Source organism: Rhinolophus sinicus, chromosome 8, assembly GCF_057876585.1.
Source record: "Rhinolophus sinicus isolate RSI-liver-muscle chromosome 8, RSI-T2T, whole genome shotgun sequence".
In the NCBI taxonomy this organism is placed as follows: Eukaryota; Metazoa; Chordata; class Mammalia; order Chiroptera; family Rhinolophidae; genus Rhinolophus; species Rhinolophus sinicus.
Window position 1 is genome coordinate 21,279,979 of NC_142508.1, and position 17,084 is coordinate 21,297,062.

At 39.4% G+C, this 17,084-nt stretch overlaps 1 long non-coding RNA gene across 2 annotated transcripts in view; it reads left to right on the top strand.

The window, feature by feature from the left end:
• Positions 1-17,084, top strand: part of LOC148757385 (uncharacterized) — a 121,983-nt gene that overhangs the window by 9,515 nt on the left and 95,384 nt on the right. Inside the window, exon 4 of one of the 2 annotated variants that reach the window (XR_016021955.1) lies at positions 1,069-8,031. The exons of the other annotated variant lie outside the window; for it this stretch is intronic. This is a non-coding gene — a long non-coding RNA (uncharacterized LOC148757385). Of the gene's footprint in view, positions 1-1,068; positions 8,032-17,084 lie in introns of those variants that run through there. 2 annotated transcript variants of the gene reach the window in all.

Below are 17,084 nucleotides of genomic sequence, written 5' to 3' on the forward strand. Positions count from 1 at the left end.
AGAAAAATGCAAGGAGGTAAATAATTTGATCAAAGTCACCTAACTATTAAGTGATAAAGCTAGAACTGTAACCCAGACAATCTGGTCACAGAGTTCTGTTGTCATTATACTAAAGCACTCTTCATTTAGTGTAATTATCATCTGTCTCTTGTGCTACTTCCATATACAATGATATTTTCCCTCACCTTCTGCTTTTTATAGCCAGTTACATTTTCTGCTCATTTGCTAACCAGCACTCAACAAATGGCTTAACCTTTCTCCTTAGAAGCAATGTAGGGTTAATTAGTGTGTTCATTGTCTTATCTGCCCTCTACACTGCCTAATATAATGCCTTGCATAAAGTAGGTGCTCACTAAATTATTAGGGGGAAAATAAAAGGCCAGAAAAAGGTAATTGGTGATATACTGGTGAGTAGTTTCAGAGCTTTAGGAAAATTGTTGAGGAAATAAGTTGTAAAGTGTCAGCAGCAATAGAAGGTAGAAATGTTGAAAGAGTCTACACCCTTGAGGTTTTGTTTGTTTTTAAGATATTTATTAAAATATAGCTAGCGTACAATATTATATTAGTTTCAGGTATATGCAGTAGTTATCAAACATTTCTATACCTAAAGAAGTGATCAGCATGATAAGCCCAACAACCATCTGACACTGCATCATGTTTTCACAACATTATTGACTATGTTCCCTGTGTTATACATCACATCCCCATGACTTATTTGTTTTATACCTGGAAATTTGGACCTCTTATTCCCTTGACATTCAACATTATTTTATATTAATTTCAGGTGTACAGCATAGTGGTTAGATATTTATATAATTTAAGAAGTGAACCCCTGACTAGTCTAGGACCCACCTGGCACTATACATAGTTATTACAAAGTTATTGCCTATAATCCTTATGCTATACCCTCCATACCCCTGACTACTTTGTAACAACCAATTTGTACTTCTTAATCCCTTCTCCTTTTTCACCCACCTGCAACCCCAGTCCCATCTGGCAACCATCAATATGTTCTCTGTTTCTTGGAGTTTGTTTCTGTTTTGTTTATTTGCTTATTTTGTTCTTTAGATTTCAGGTATAAGTGAAATCACATTGCATCTGTCTTTCTCTGTCTGACACTCCACTCAGCACAATTCCCTCCAGGTCCATCCATGCTGCTGCAGATGGTGAGAACCCATTCCCTTCCAAGGCCAAGCAATATTCCATTGTATCTAAGCACCACATCCTCTTCATCCATTCATCCATCGAAGGACACCTAGGCTGCCTCCACATCTTGGCCATTGTGAACAATGCTGCAATGAACATATGGATGGACAGGTGCCCTTGAAGTAGCGTTTTGAGTTTGTTTGGATAATTACCCAGAAGTGGGATGACTGGGTCATTTTTGTCTCTTGTTTTAAAGTCTATTTTGTCTGATACAAGTATTGCTACCCCAACTTCTTTGTTTGTTTCCATTTTCATGAAATATCTTTTTCCCATCCCTTTAAGTCTGTGTGTGTCTTTCAACCTGAAGTGAGTCTCCTGTAGGAGGGTCTTGTTTTCTTATCCATTGGGCCACCATGTCTTTTTATTATTATTATTAGTTTCAGGTGTACAAAACATATGTGAGGGTCTTGTTTTCTTATCCATTGGGCCACCATGTCTTTTTATTATTATTATTAGTTTCAGGTGTACAAAACAATGTACCTAATAGTTAGACATTTACATTCCTCACAATCTATTGCCCCTCTGACATTGTATATAGTTGTTACAATTCCATTGACCCTATTCCCTATGATGTACTCCACCTCCCGTGACTATATGTATATATATAAAATTATAGTTCACCCTATATCTTTTGATTGGAGCATTTAATCCATTACATTGAAAGTAATCATTGATAGATATGTTATTGCCAGTCATATTTTTGATTATTTTTTTTCTTTTGTCTTAAAGAAGTCCCTCTAAGATTCCTTGTAATTCTAGTTTGGTGTTGATGAACTCCTTTAGCTTTTTCTTGTCTGGGAAGCTCTTTATCTGTCCTTCAATTCTAAAGGATAGCTTTGCTGGGTAGAGTAATCTTGGTTGTAAGTCCTCACTTTACATCACTTTGAATATTTCATGCCAATCCGTTCTGGCCTGCAAAGTTTCTGTTGAGAAATCAGCTGATAGTTTTAAGGGAGCTCCCTTGTAGCTAACTAGCTGCTTTTCTCTTGCTGCTTTTAAGATACTCTCTTTGTCTTTAACTATTGGCATTTTAATTATGGTGTGTCTTGGTGTGGGCCTCTTTGGGTTCATCTTGTTTGGGACTGTGCACTTCCTAGGCTTGGATGTCTATTTACTTTGCCAGGTTAGGGAAGTTTTCTGTCATTATTTCTTCAAGTAGGTTTTCAATTCCTTGTTCTTTCTCTTCTCCTTCCGCTACCCCTATGATGTGAATGTCGTTATTGCTTGATTTTGGCCCAGAGGCCCCTTAGACTGTCCTAATTTTTTTTCAGGTTTATTGTTTTGTTTCTGTTTTTTGTTGTTGTTGTTGTTTTTTTGTTGTTTTTTTTTTTTTTTTTTTTTTTTTTTTTTTTTTGGCAGTTCTGTTTGGGTATTTTCTGTTGCCTTATCTTCTTAGTCACTGATTCAGTCCTCTGCTTCATCATATCTACTGTGGATTCTCTTTAATGCATTCTTTATTTCAGTTATTATAGTCTTTATTTCTGACTGGTTCATTTTTATGTTTTCTATCTCTGTTCTTATGTTTCCTATCTCTTTACTGAAGTTCTCCCTGAGTTCTCATTGAGCATCCTTATAACCAGTGTTTTGAATTCTGCATCTGGTAGATTGCTTGTCTCCATTTGTTTACTTCTTTTTCTGGAGCTTTGTTCTGTTCACCTATTTGGGACATGTTTCTCTGTCTCCCCATTTTTGCTGTCTCCCTGTGTTTGTTTCTATGTATTAGGTAGGGCTGTTATGTCTCCCAGTCTTAGTAGAGTGGCTTTATGTAGTGAGTGAGCTGTGCAGCTCAGTGACACAGTCTTCCTGGTCACCTGAGCCATGCACATCAGGTGTGTCCATTTTGTGGGTTGTGTGTGCCCTCCTGTTGTACTTGAGCCTTGGTTGCTATTTGCATGTCAATGTAAGGGATTGATCCTTGGACTAATTGTTGTGAAGACTGACCATATCTATTGTAGAGGAGTTGTGGTGCAGGGGTTTACCATTGGAGCAGGATTTGCTTTTGCAGGGCTCTGGTTTCTGCCAGTGTGTCCTTTGATTGTGTCATCCCCAGAGACATCCTGTAATGCTCTGGCTGGGTTTGAAGCTGGCCATTGTCTGTGCCAGAGTCATGACCTCCTGGGAGGGACCCCACCACAGGCCAAGTCCAGCTACAGCCTGTGCCCTGCCCAGGGCCACCTGGCATGAGCCACAAAGCAATCTGCAGTTGGCATCTACCCACGCTGGTCTTGGAGGTACCTTGAGAGGCCAAGCTGTGAACCAAGGTTGGCTGCTGCTAGTGCCAGGCTTAGGTCTGCTCAGCCAGAGGTATGTGACATGCCAAAGCCAGATGCTGCTTTTTGGGGGTTTGTGAATCTTTGAGTATTTTAGGAAGGTCAGAAGCATGAATCAAAGCAGGCCATTTATAGGGAAAAGCCACTGGAAGTGGATTCGGTGGGCCCAAGAGTTGGATGGGGGGAATCAGGGCATATGAATGGTGTTAGCCAAGTTGATGGAGACTCAGATATGGTGGCTACCAGTATCTGCATGCCAGGAGGAGGACGGCTCAACAAAGAAATAATGATTTTCACCAGCTTCTGTGTCTGGGAGAAAGCTGCCCCTCCAGCTCTCACTCTGAAGCCAGAAAACTCAGTATGTCTTTGGTACCTTTCAAGCTGCTGCCCCAGTGCTGGAGCTCAGAGCAAGTGAGCCCATCAGTGAGTAAGTTTGTGTGCAGTTCATTTAAGAGGAGCATCTGGGAGTGCAACCACCCTCCTTCTCTTTCAGCCACAATCTCAACTGGTTTTCACAACCATAAGTTATGGGGACTTCTCTCCCCAGCACTGGAACCCTTGGCTGAGGTTGTCTGGTGTGGGGCTGGGACCCCTCACTCCTCTGGGGGCACCTCCACAGCCAAGGTATCTCTCCTGATTTTTAATGATCACATGTGAGTATGAGACCTGTTCTGTGTCTCTGCCCATATTACCTGTCGTAAGGTGGCTTCTTCTGTATGTCCGTAGTTGTAGGACTTCTAATCAGCTAGACTTCAGGCGACTCTCAATGATGGCTCTTTTGTAGTTTCGTTGTAATTTTGATGTGGTCCTGAGAGGAGGTAAGCACAACTCTACCAATTTGACCTGGTCCCTCCTACACCCTTGAGTATTGCATTAAAAGATTAGATGCTGAATAAAGGCCACAAGGATTTTGTGCAATTTTAGTTTTGTTTGTTTAGTTTTTATTTATCTTGATTTTTATCATCTGTGAATGTTAAGAAGTTTGAGAGAGTAAAAAGCCTCTGAAAATATAGAGATAATATTTTTAAGGGAGAGGACAAAATATGAAAGTAACCGCACAGGAAGTGGGACATGCCGAGATGAGCGGGTAAATGCAGAGCAGTCTCACCAAGGAGATAGAAATCCATTTCCTGAGCTGTATGGAAGAATAGAGACATAAGAACAAAAAATAATCTCCTTTACAAAGACTTGTTAGGCACTATTGTTAGCTAAGGAATTGAGGATAGGAGAGGAAATATAAATAAAAAGGAATAAAAGAAGAAAAATCTCTGTGTCCAGCCATGAACTACACATAGAAGAATAGGCACAGAAAAATCATAAAAGAATGTTGCTACAGATGGGAAAGTCGGGATGGTAGCGATAATAATACTGAAGGAGCTAATGAAGAAGTCACAAGGGGAAAGGAAACAAGAGAAATGGCTGAAGGTGCTGAAAACAGGGTCAGGATATCTGGAGGAAAAGACTGAGAAGAGTCGGGGAGGTGAAACATAAGTAGACTTTTCCTCTGATAAACATTCTCTAGTCAGGTCATTTCATTCCAAGGTAATTTGGAAACATGTGCTATTTTAGCACATGACAACAGAAGAGGAAAAGGAGAACATCCTGTACAGATCTAATCTGTGAGGATATTCAAAGCAGCAGCATATTGTTTATTATCATATTTTATAATTGCAGAGCCATTATACCCAATTGACATTTTTTCAAGTACTCCTTTTATTTTCCTCACCACCACTACATTTTGCTTTCATGATACTGTTTATAAATTTATCTGTTGGGTTAAATGAAATCTTGAACTATTGCTCCATGAAATAAAATATATCATTATATACTCCAGACACAAGGCTAAACTGCCACCAGTGGCAAATTTTAGCTGTGTTAATGCAGATGGTAGATGTCTCCATGTAGAGATTCCTATGGTTTCCTACCATTATAGCACTCGTGTGAATTATTTTCCCAACATGGGTGAATTTCTAATTGTCTGTATGCATTCCTTCATCTGGTTCCCTTTGTGATAATGAGAAGATATTTTTGAGAAGTTAGGAATAGCCTTAGGAAAGCTTAGAATAGCTGTCTGTGACAGTATAGACGCTGTCCTACTTTTGCAAGATAGGAGACTCCTCAACCATACACCTTTGGCTTAAGGATGTCTCATTGGCCTGACTGAAACTTTCTTAGAATTGTATTGTAGTCTAAGACTCCTGCTTCCCCATCTTCCTTGCTGGCTTCTCTCTTTCACTAAAGGTCAGACCTGTATCATTGTCTGAAGGATCTCATCTTCTTCAGGTATCTCCATTTTTCTTTCATAGGCATTTACAAAATAAATCTCTTGCACATTGAACCCTATTTTGGTGTTAGCTTCTCAAGGGGTCTGAACTCCTAAGGAGATAAGTGATAATTAATAGAAAGTTCTCCCCTTATTCTTCCTTTGGTTGATATAAGATTTAAGATTATGGTTAATCTCTCATTTAGTTTTCTCTGGCTATGTCTTTATCTAAGAAATAAGTTTATGAAATGATCTACTGTCACTTCCTTACTCCTCCAAAGAAAAAAAAAAAAATTTGGGTAACCATAGTATTACCAGCACTGGATCTGGTCAGTCAGTTAATAATAAATTCTTTCAGCTTTCATATGTCTGCAAAAGTATTTAGTTCACCTGAATTTTTGATATTTTTTGCGACTATAGAATTTGAAATTGACTTTTAGTTTTCCATTCAGTGCATTAAAATTTTGCTCACCTATATTCTGGATTCCGTTGTTCCTGCAAGAAGTCTTCTCTCATTCTTATAATTTTCCCTCTGTACTCAATTCATCTTTCTTTTTTCCTCTGGCTACCTATAGAATTTTCTCATTAGCACTGGTTTTAAGTAATTTGATTGTTATATGCTTCATGTTTCTTGTGTTTGGGATTCATTAAGCTTCTTAAATTCATGAGTTTATAAGAATTCCTACCATTATTTTTCAGTAGATTTTATTTTATTATTTTATTTTATTTTTTGGAATGGATTTGGGTTCACAACAACATTGAACAGAAAGTAGTTCTGATATGTCTCCTGCCCCCACACAGGCACATCCTTCCCCACTAGCATCGTCCTGCTCCAGAGTCATACATTTGTTACAGTCAAGGAATCTGTGTTGACACATCACTACCTCCACTCAAAGTCTGTAAGTTACAGTAGGGTTGACTTTGGGTGTTGTACATTCTGTGGGTCTTGACAAATGTATAATAACTTTTATTTACCTTTATAGTAGCATACAGAATATTTTCAATGCCCTAAAAATCCTCCACACTCCCTCTAACCCCTGATAACCATTGATCTTTTTACCGTCTCCATAATTTTGCATTTCCCAAATATCATAGAGTTGGAATTATAATTTACATTTTCAGATTGACTTCTTTTATTTAATAATATGTATTTAAGTTTTCTCAATGTCTTTTCATGGCTTGATAGCTCATTTATTTTTAGCATTGAATAATATTCCATTGTGTGAATATGTCACACTTTATCCATTTATCTACTGAGCCTACCATTATGTTTTTAAAAAACATCTTCAAATGTTATTCTGTTCCTTCCCCTCTCCCCCATCTCACCTCCTACAGGGACACGAATGACATGTATATTAGACCACTCAAAGTTGTTCTACAGTAATGTTCTCTCTCTCTCTCTCTCTCTCTCTCTCTCTCTCTCTCTCTCTCGTTTTTTCTGAGTTTTGTTTCAATAGGTTCTATCGTTGTTTCCTTAAGTTCACATATCTTTTCACCTGCAGAGTCTAAGTTGTTATTTTTTCCAGCTTTGTTGAGATATTATTGACATACCCATATGTAAGTTTAAGATGTATAATGTGCTGACTTAATACATGTATATTGTGAGACAATTGGTACAATAAAGTTAGTTGACACTTCCAGCCCTTCCATAATTGTGTGTGTGTTGTGATAACATTTAGGTTCTACTCTCTTAACAACTTTCAAGTATGTAATACAGTATTGCTAACTACAGCTACCATACTGTACGCCAGATCCCCAGAATATATTCATCTTATATAGCTGAAACTTTGTACCTCTTGATCAACATCTCCCTATTACCCCCCCCCCCCGCCCCAGTCCCTGGAACCACCAGTCTATTCTCTATTGCTATGAATTTATCTTTTTTAGGTTGACCACATAAGTGAAAACATACAGTATTTGTCTTTCTCTGTGTGACTTATTTCACTTAGCACACTGCCCTCAAGGTTCATCATGTTGTCTCAAATGGCAGGATTTCCTTCTTTTTTTTTTTTTTCTGGCTGAATAACATATCTATATAATAAATATCTATATTGATACAGGTATAAATGTGTAATCATGTTTTCTTTATCCATTCGTCCATCAATAGACACTTAGGTTGTTCATATGTCCTGACCATTGTGAATAATGCTGCAATGAACATGAGGGTGCAGATATCTCTTTGAGATAGTGATTTCATTTTCTTTGGATAAATACCCAGAAGTGGGATTGCAGATCTTATGTTAGTTCTATTTTTAATTTATTGAGGAAATTTCATACTGTTTTCCATAATGGTTGTACCAATTTACATTCCCACTAACAGTGCAAAAGAGTTCCCTTTTCTCTACATCCTCACCAACACTTGTTATGTCTTGCCTTTTCTATGATGGCCATTCTAATAGGTGTGAGATAATAACACCTTCTGGCTTTGATTTGCATTTCCCTGATGTGAGTATAGTCTGCTATTAATACCCCCAACCCATTTTGTGCAGTTCCTTTTCTGTTTAATCTCTTTTCCTGTTTTATCAGGTTTATCATGTCCCCACTAGGCCTTCCAGGGACTTAACATTTGTGACCAGTCTGGCACCCAGGAGAGGAGATGGGACAGCTCCTGAGGATGGTACTTGAAGCCTAGGAGGGAGAGGCCTCTGTACTCGTGGCATCCTCCAGTGTGGGAGATGTATTAGATTTCTCAGCGAATGGTAGAACACCTCTGATAGTTTTGAGTGTTCAATGGTGTTTGTACAGCCAAAATTCTAAGGAGCAGGAATTCAGATATCCTCCATCCCAGGTGTATAAAGTATCCCAGGTTTGCCCAACCAAGGCCCTACTTTATCCTAACAGACCTGCCTTGGCTGAACATTTAAATGACGTTTCTGCAACACTATCAGATTTTCATTTTATTGCTTAGTTGTGTCTGGTCTTTGCTCTTCCACTGTAAGTGATAAGGGCCTGATTATAATCTACGAAATGTGCCTCTGGCTCTCACATTTAGCTTTTGATTGCTTGTCAGTGGACCCCACTTGCCACTTATACCTCTCCGGGGTGTCAATACAACCTAGCAGCAACTAGCCAATTCCACTGTCTTTGTAGATATTGCCCCCTCTGTATCTTTTAAATAACTAAGTCATCACAACTGCAAAGGCAGTTTAGTTCATTCTGCAGGTATGTTTCACCAGGGGTGAAATCTCCAGCAACCAGGCCACCATCTTATGTCAGAGAATCTTTGTGTTCCAAATAACACTCATATTGTGGTTTTCTTTGCTTGCTGAGATATGAGTGAGTCAGTCCCCAAACCCTATTTTATAACCTGTTTCTCAGGCCATTCCTGGTACCACTTACATTTGTTCAGCTTCCAAAAGGTAGACATCAAAATAGCATTAGATATGCAAGAGCTTTATTGGAGAAATGCCTGTGAAGCAAAAAGAGGATGAAGCTGGAGAAGATAGAGATAGAATTCAGACTCAGATGAGACTTGACTTCTATGAAGGAGTGGAGGGAGGAGAGACGATTAGGTAGGAACATTCTTACACAGCAGTGCAGCTCTAAGGATGTTCTAGCCAGAATGAAGCATCCTTGAGCCAAAAGCACACAGTTAAGGAGTCCTCCATCTTACAGGAATGGATCTACATTATTCCTCCTTTTACCGCCACCAGGCTCGGTCACTAGGTGAGAGCGGCCGATGGGAAGCATGACTCTTGTTGCAAATGTGGTTGTGGATCCAGAGGGCAGAGGCGGGGACCATTAGTCAATTATGTTGGCAGCAGCAGGGAATCTGAGTAACAGGTTTATGGCCACACACACCCCCACAGCTTCTTGCGGACTAGTCTATGTAAATGCTGCCCTCTGGAGTTTTGCAAGATGTGTCTGTCTCCTAAATATCTCTTGGGTAAATTCACCGGTCTTCAAATTCCAACATTGCATCCTTTCCTCTTTCTCAACTCTTGGGACCTTGCTTCCAACTTCACTGAAAAAATAAGCACAACTAGAAAGGAACTTCTATCATGTTATCACTGTCTACACGTTATCATATGTATACTTCTTTTCCTGCTGCTACTAGGGAAAAACAAAAACAGAAACACCGTCACATACAACAAAGGCAACTCCTCTACTTGACTAGATCCCACCACCTCTTGCTTACTAAGGACAAAGCTCCAAAAGCTAGTCTCTCTCTTTCTCTCTCTCTCTCTCTCCCACCCTTTTCCCCCCACATCATCAATTTCCCCTGCTCTACTAGATTATTGCTATCACATAATAACATGCTATTATTTACCTTTCAAAAAGTTATAAATTTGGGGGTGTTAAGGTTTGGGGGATGGAACTGGTCCTAGCAGGGTAGTAGCATGTGGTTGGCACCTTTACCCTTGAGAAGTGACGGTTTCCAAACTCCAGGACCATAGTCCCTTCGCAGCCTTCCTTGCCCCTGGAAAGAGGGTTAATGCCAGCTGTGAACAAGTCTACATTCTGAGATGAGACAAAAACCAGGAGGCTTGAGTACTCTTGCCCTGTTTCTCTTCGTTGTCCAGTTTTCCTTCTTGATATTTTCATTCGCCCGTTCTGTTTTTCCTACGCAAATCCTCTGGGTTACCACCAAGTCAACCATGAAGGTTGACAGCGTTGTTTGCATCCAGGACTGGATGATGAATTCTTGCCCTTGCACTCGAGAAAGATACAGAAGATAAGCAAGTAAAGGTTTCTCACAGCTCTTCCAAGCCCGTCTATCTCTCATTCTCCTTTACCACATATTATTAAGTAAAGATTTATTCTAAAACCTCTGTCTAAGGTACCCAACCCCTGAAAATATTATACTGCCCCAAAATTAGGACAAGGAAATTTTCACAGTGGTACACCATTTACTAAAAACAAACACAAAAACCTCACTTCTTTTACATGTTGAAAGAGTCTCAGCCAGAACAGAATTGTGTCTTCCATTGGAGTCAGATAAATTCATAATGAGCATCCTGAGAAGTGACCGTAGGCTAGCCTATATGTGCGAGGGCTTGCATCACCCCAAGGCTGGAAGGGACCAGACATGATGTGTTTAAATCAGTGATTCTCAAGCTTTATCAGTCTTCAAAATCACTTGTTAAAATTCAGATGGTTGGGTCCCACTCCCTGAATTTCTGATTCAGTAGGTCTGGGTAGGGCCAAGAATTTGCATTTCTAACAATTTTCCAGGAGCTACTGATGCTGGTAACCCATGGGAACCATGGCTTTAGACATTGCAAGAGAGGAATATCTCTAAGGGAAGTGTCTCTCATTCTGCCCTAACACCTCCCAGACTCGCAGGCTTATACTATGTCCTAGGGAGAGAGGCAACGTCCACGAAACATCTCTGAGTCTCTGGAGTATGTTCGGCTTTTGTACCCCTCTAATTGAATATAACAGGAGACAGGGGTTTCTTCTCCTCCACGTTACTGCAGATCACTGGAAGCTCTGCTCCTTGAGTGTTCAAAAGTTCTAGGGCATCAGGGATAATGCTGAATGAGGAAAATGTCCGAATGAGGAAGCGAGAGGCCATGCCGAGTGGAGTTACATGTGTCACCTGAAACGCAGTTGTTTTGTTGTTGATGGTGATGCTGGCCTTTCACTCCTTTAGGTAAGAGTTTTGCCTAAAGCCTATGGGTGGCATCATTTTAGTGTTAAGTGAGAGTTCTTGTATTTTATATAATTTGCAGTTTGCCAGTTGACTGGGTTTCAGTAATATGTACATTCCATAAATTGCAGACTGAACAAATTAATACTATGATTCTTGTTTAAAGAATGAAATGAAAAGCAAAAGAAAGAAAGAAAGAAAGAAAGAAAGAAAGAAAGAAAAGAAAAGAAAAGAAAAGAAAAGAAAAGAAAAGAAAAGAAAAGAAAAGAAAAGAAAAGAAAAGAAAAGAAAGGAAGAAAGGAAGGAAGAAAGACAGGAAGAAAGACAGGAAGGAAGGAAGGAAGGATCACTTGCTTCAGGCCATACAGGCTGATGGCAAAATGAGAAATAGGAGAGAGAATGCCCTATGATTCAATGCTTGAACCACATTAGTTACTATCAGATATTCTGTGAAATGGTGACTATTTGAGTGTCATTGCCACACCAAATGAACAGTTCTGTTATTGAATGCTTATTGGGAAAACAGCTGAATCCAGGGTTTTGTGACAAATCTGGGATTGCTGCAACAAGGATCAAAGGCACACACAAAAACTCCATGACAAGCCTGTGGGGGAAGGCGTTCTATTTTTCAGGAAAGGGAGTTAGTTATAAAGGGGAAGGCAGGTAAGCAAACATGCTGTTCATTTTGGGGTGAGAATGAAATCATTTTTCCCACAGTCTAAGGCTGGATGCAATCTTCCTCCATGTTACAAGTATATACCATAAAAAATGAGACTGAGTCACAGACTGAAAAGAAGCAAGGAGCTTCTTTATAGAAAGCAAGAGTAGGTTTAAGTTGCCTCCAGAGCTGAACTATCTCTGAATTTATTTAACACAGGGAAGTTAAAAGAGGTACATAGAGTATAAATGTTCATAGGATCTTCAGAGAAGAAGGCTTTGTTTAGAGGCCCTAGATTTTGTGTAATGTGCAGGCTCTTACGTTATTAGATCATTATAACACATACAGGGTTGGTGAATGCTTTGAAAATATTACAATATATAGCATTAAACATTTCATTTGTAGTCACAGAAAAGTTATGGCTTTTGTAGTATAATTAATGTGTCAGATTTTCGGGGGGTGGGATATAAGAACATTATACATCTTCAGTTTGGGAACTAAGAAAGCTCCAACAAGATTCATATTGTGTTAACGCACTGAGGGATAAAACCATTTTTTAAAGAAGGCCCTTTTTATAACATGGATCTACAAAATAATTCCTGGAGCAGTGGACACTCCTGTTATTTTCCAATTGTTAACAGCTTATAAAACTAAGAGCTCACTTCCCTTCCCACAGATGATTTTAAAAGTAAATTATTTAGGAGTTTTGTTATTATCACCACCTATGCAGGTGTCTTCTCCACAGAGGTGGCTGTAAAAACAGTGTGTCTAAAACTGAGCTGCACTTTAGAACTAGATGGGGTGATTTTTTAAAAATCCGACTACCCAGGCAATTAAACCACAGTACTAGGGATGGAACTCAGGTTTCAGTTATTGTTTTAATTTTAATTCCTTTTTTTATTTTTAAAGCCATATTGAAGTGTAATTGATATACAAAAACTATGCATATTTAATGTGTAGAATGTGATGAATTTAGACATATTCAAACAGGATGATACACAGTTAAGGTAACAGACACATGCGACACCTCCCAGAGTTTCCTTATATCCCTGTGTTTTTTGTTTTGTCTTTGTGGTAAACACTTAACATGACATTTACCCTCTTAACAAGTTTTGAATGCACAATACCACATTGTTAACATGGCACTGTGCTGTACAGCAGGTGTCTAGTACTTATTCATCTCGCATAACTGACACTTTATCCCCATTGAACAACAACTCCCCATTTTCCCCACCTCCCAGCCCCTGGAAATCAGTATTGTATTCTCTGCTTCTATGAGTTTGACAATTTTAGATAACTCATATAAGTGGAATTACGCAGTATTTGCCCTACTGTGCCTAGATTATTTCCCTTAGCATAATGTCCTCAACGTTTATCCATGTTGTCACAAATAGCAGCATTTTCTTTTTTAAAGAAAGCTGAATAATATTCCATTGTATGTATAGAGTATCCAAGATTTCAGTTACCTGCAGTCAACTGCAGTCCAAAATATTAAATGGAAAATTCCAGAAGTAATTTGTAAGTTTTAAATTGTATGCCGTTCTGAGTAGCCTGATAAAATCTGCGATGTCCCGCTCCATCTGCCCGGGACATGACTCAGCCTATTGTCCGCATCTCCACACTGCGTATGCTCCCTACCCTTTAGTCAGTTAGTAGCCGCCATCTTGGTTGTCATAGCAACTGTCATACTACCACAGTGCTTGTGTTCCAGTCACCTATATTTTAATAATGTCCCCAAAGTGCAAGCATAGGATACTGCCAATTTAGATATGCCAAAGAGAAGCCATAAAGTGCTTCTTTTACATGAAAAGATGAAAGTTCTCAACTTAATAAGAAAAGAAAAAAGTATTGTATGCTGAGGATGCTAAAATCTATGGCAAGAATAAATCTTCTACCCATGACATTGTGAAGAAAAAAAGAGAAGTTCCTGCTAGTTGTGTTGTTGCACCACAAACTGCAAGAGTTACAGCTACAGTGTGTGACTAAGTACTTAGTTTAGATGGAAAATGCATTAAATTTGTGGGTGGAAGACATGACATCATCACGGCTCAGTGATCCTCCTTCTGAATTATCCATAGAAGGTCAACAGTAGCCTAACGCTACGTCACAATGACTGCGTCATTCACTTCACTTCATCTCTCCACGTAGACATTAAATCATCTCACATCATCGCAAGAAAAAGGGTGAGTACAGTCCAAAACATACTTGGAGAGAGAGACCACATTCATATAACTCTTATTACAGTTACAATTTATTACAGTTATTATTATCGGTATACAGTTTTATTATTACAGTTATTACCGTTATAATGTATTTTATTATTAATTACTGTTGTTACTTACTGTGCCTTATTTATAAATTAAAATTTATTGTATGTATGTATGTATGTATATATGAGAAAAAACAGTACATATAGGGTTTGGTACTCTGCTTTTTCAGGCATCCACCTGGGGTCTTAGCATTCCCCCCATGGATAAGAAGGGACTTCTGCATAAACTTATTATCTTAAAGTTTTGGAGGTCAGAGTCTAGGTCTAAATCAAGGTATCTGCAGAGCTGTGCTTCTTCTCCCTGCTCTAGAAGGGCATTTGTTCTTTGTTTTCCTTTGCTTTTAGAAGCTGCCTGAATCCCTTGGCTCATGACTCCGATCTCTGCTTCCATCATTTCATTTCCCTCTGGCTCTCACCCCACACTACCTCTCTCGTAAGGACCTTTGTGATTACATTGGGCCCACCCAGATTTTCAAGAATAATCTTCCCATTCAAGATCCTTAACTTAGTCATACATGCAAAGTCCCTTTTGCCAGATAAAATAACATGTTCACAGGTTTGGGGGACTAGGACATGAACGTTTCAGGGGCCATTGTTTTACCACAACAATTAAATAAACTACCATGTGATGGGAGCATGACCGGAGCATTGTTGAATTCACGTTGTATTAACTTGGGGCTCATTTTGCCAGTCCCATTGGTTCAAATGCTGATCAATAGTGCACATTCACAGCAGTACAAGCCATGGGATTCACTTTCCACAATGTCACATATGATGCATAAAAATTTGTAATCACCAATTCGTCTCACTGCAAGAGTTGAATGCATTTGTTCAAAGGAAATGCCGAAGACACAAGTTTTTCCCTAAAACATAGCTGCCAATTTGGACACACGTGTATTTTGGCATCTTTGCCAATTTCAGCCGTTGAATGACACAGGACTATAATCACACATAATAACAGTGTATGTTTCTCTACTGTGTTAGGCTGCTGGTTTTATGATTTTCAAGGCCCTGACACTTGTAATACAGTAGGACATGTGTCTCTCTAGTCTATTCTCTCTGTTGTCACCATTCATTCAACAGTTATTTTCTAATTACCTCCTAGGGGTTGTAGTGTTTTACATGATTCACATGCACATGCAATGAAAGAGCCCGACTTTGAACTTCTAACTCCAGGGAGCATTAACCACCAACCTAGGGACTCACTTTGTGTGTCTCATATTCAGACTCTCCTAATGTGAGTATCTGGTTATTGAATTGGTTACTACCACATAGGAGTGCTCCTGTGCAATAGTCATGCCAGGCCGTCTCTCAGGCTGAGGCCATGCTACGAGTGGCTAATTTGGACAGATGCTCGTTCCTGGTCAAACTGCTGTGTCTGCTATCCGGTCATGAGGGATGTAGCAAGGACCCTCATATGGAGGTTTGGACAATCACAAGCATTGTGGGGTTTCTCAGAATGAAACAGAGTATTTAGGAGGCAACATGCATAGTGTATCCAGGACAAAAGGCAGATGTTATTGCTATTATTGCATATTTCCCTTCCCATCATTTCTTAGCTCATCTTTCTCCCTTCTTACGTCTGGATACATTTCAAGCAATTCATCTTTTAGTTGTAAACTCTTCTTTTGTCATCTCATTTTCAAATTTTCCTGATTCTTACGTTTTATTGAGAAAGTAAAGCCAATGCTTTCTAATATTTTGTTTCCTAATGTAATTTTTTTAAACTATGGTTTAAAAAAAATTATGAGCTTAGTGGTTTCTTGTTTTGTGTTCACAAATTCTAAACTTCACGTTAGATCACTTCTATTTTCTCTTCCTTGAATAATTAAAGTCCATACAGATTTGGTGCTTATCACATATAAGTGTCCATGATTTTCACTTTGTTTCCCTTACTAAGTAACAATTATTAGAATTCTCTTCTCATTTTTGAAGTCACTAATTAAATATTTAGTGTCTATCTGGTGTAGTTTTTCCAAACTCATTTCCTGAATTCATTCTCTAGTCTGCCTCGAAAGCTATGAATCAATTCCTAGCTATTTAGAAGTAATGTGTAGTTTGTCCCTTACCCGAAACAGTACCCAAAGTCTACACATTCCCAAGTTCCATGCTTATAGGGATCTTTTTACCCCTGAGCTTTTCAATGACCCACTTTGTGTTCCAAGGCGCCACACAACAAGTATTCACTTCCACACCAACACATTAAATGCATAGAGCTGTGCCCAGAATCAAGATAGAAAAAAAGAAAAAACTGGCTTCCTGAGGGTGCTGTTATAATTGTCTGTGCAACTACAAACCAGATTTGCCTCTGGGGAAGTTACAAGGGACAGAAAGGCAAGGAGTTATACTTCCAAGTCCCCTCACACAGTTCAGAGTGTGACCACAGGTCTGCTTCGCCATAGGCCACTGACTGCTCGGCTGAGGCTCAGGGCCTTGGGGATTGGGCTGCCAGCAGCGTGATCATAGGACGTGGGGTGGGGTGGGGCGGGAGTTACAGCAGCGGCCATGCTACGGCTGCAAAGGGAAGAAGCTCGCAAGTGCAGGATCCTCCTCAGGCGCATGACAGGTCAAACCATCCTGCACTCACTGGAGTCAGACTTGTGAGCCCACAGGAGACTCTTCCAGAAATATCTAGTATGTGGGTACTTTATAAGGGACTGCAATTTTACAGAACCATATTACACCAGAGCCAATGGCATACAATGTTACCATAGAGTAGGATAGGTTTGGACGGGACGGGACGGGACGGGACGGAATAGAATAGAAGAGAATAATAAAAAAGTGAGCAAGTCTTCCAGGCTGTTCAGTAGGCCTAATTTTTTTTA